Source organism: Rattus rattus, chromosome 14 (assembly GCF_011064425.1).
Source record: "Rattus rattus isolate New Zealand chromosome 14, Rrattus_CSIRO_v1, whole genome shotgun sequence".
NCBI lineage: Eukaryota > Metazoa > Chordata > Mammalia > Rodentia > Muridae > Rattus > Rattus rattus.
In genome coordinates this window covers 46,004,294-46,005,923 of record NC_046167.1, presented here as the reverse complement: position 1 = coordinate 46,005,923, position 1,630 = coordinate 46,004,294, and positions in this window count along the sequence as shown.

Below are 1,630 nucleotides of genomic sequence, written 5' to 3'. Positions count from 1 at the left end.
AAAACCAGGAACTAATGAACCTTAGTGAGGGTGAGGTGTTGTCTCCAGGGACTGCTTTCATTGGCTTAATATAGATTTGTGTGTCATACTTTGGAAAAATGCCTCACCTGGTGATTCACATATATAATCTAGACTCAATATACTTCTTTAGATGGGAGACACACCAATTCCAGGAAATGACTATTTTGAATTCCTTTGATATCTGATGCATTTAGGGCTTCCTTTTTGCTGCTTGATAGTGAGGCTCCTATAACATATTTCATTTAAATAATTTCTATTTAATTATTTTGATATCAAAAGTGTAAAACTCTGAAATCATATACATGCAAGCCACATTAAATAAATGCAGAGAGTGGTATATATTTCTGCACATATAGGTAGCAACAATATTCCAAAAGAGGCTATCAATGTAAGAAAAAGGAAAGGGTCACATGGAAAGGATTGAGGGAGGGGAAAGGGAAGAGAATGGGGGGAGTACACGGAGGGGGCTATAATTATATTTTAATTTGAAACATGGTTATTTTTTCAAAAGAACAATAATATTTATACAAATAGTCCATTTTCTCTCAGTTTTCCAGTTTAAATAAGGCAGATGGAGAAACAGATTGAGGCAGGGTAAAAGAATAAAGGACATGGGCTGGAGAGATGGCTCTGCCGTTAAAGGCTAGGCTCACAACCAAAAGTATAAGAATAAAGGACAGACTCATACATTGAACCCTGAGAACTATAGTCTCACAGATAAAAGTACAATCTCTCTATCAAATATGGTGTCTTCAAAATATGAATTGAATACATGATTAATCAATGAATTAAGGAAATATGCATTCAACATTTCCTACCACCAAATTGCATATGGCCATTCCCAATTAAATTCTGAGAAAAGTCTTCACCTACAGGAGTTACATATGCTCCATTTGAACACACATTTCAGAAAACACACTATTTTGCTTTGCTTATTTGCAAGGTAACTTAGATCCCAAATAATATTCACTCAGTAATAATATCACTGATCCACAAAACATGGCTATTTTTTGCCACCCTTCTCACATTTTACAGTTTTCATTCAAATAGCCTTATTTTACAAGACTTAGATTCTAAGCTATTTTAAAGTTTCTTCTGAAACAACATATTTTTGCCTGTAAAGAATGTCTAGCCTGGATCACAAGGGTATGACTGATGTGTTGTTCAGAAGACAGCCAGTAATAACTTCTAGAACTCAGGTGACATGGCTCTTTGAAATTAAAGATGTTTTTGAAATTACAAATACCAGGCCTGAGAACTGCAGCCATCCATGTGGAAAGAAGGATCCTGCAAGGCCAATGGAAATATCTTTCAAATACACACCTCATGCAAACAAGGTTAATATCCAGAATGTATAGAGATGATTTATAAATAAAGGTAAAATATGAATATAGACTTTAAGAAAATCATCAAATGAAAAATCACAAGCCACAACGTGTTAGTGATCTCACCGTGTTCACCGTGCTTAGCTGTCTTTTTGAAGTGTATTCAAATAGACATTAATATTCTCTTAACTTGGATTTCATTCCATTTATTCATTTAGTTATTGTGGGTGAGAGCATGTGTGTGGGTATGTGTATTTTAGCCCATGGGTAAAGGGTAGAGGACA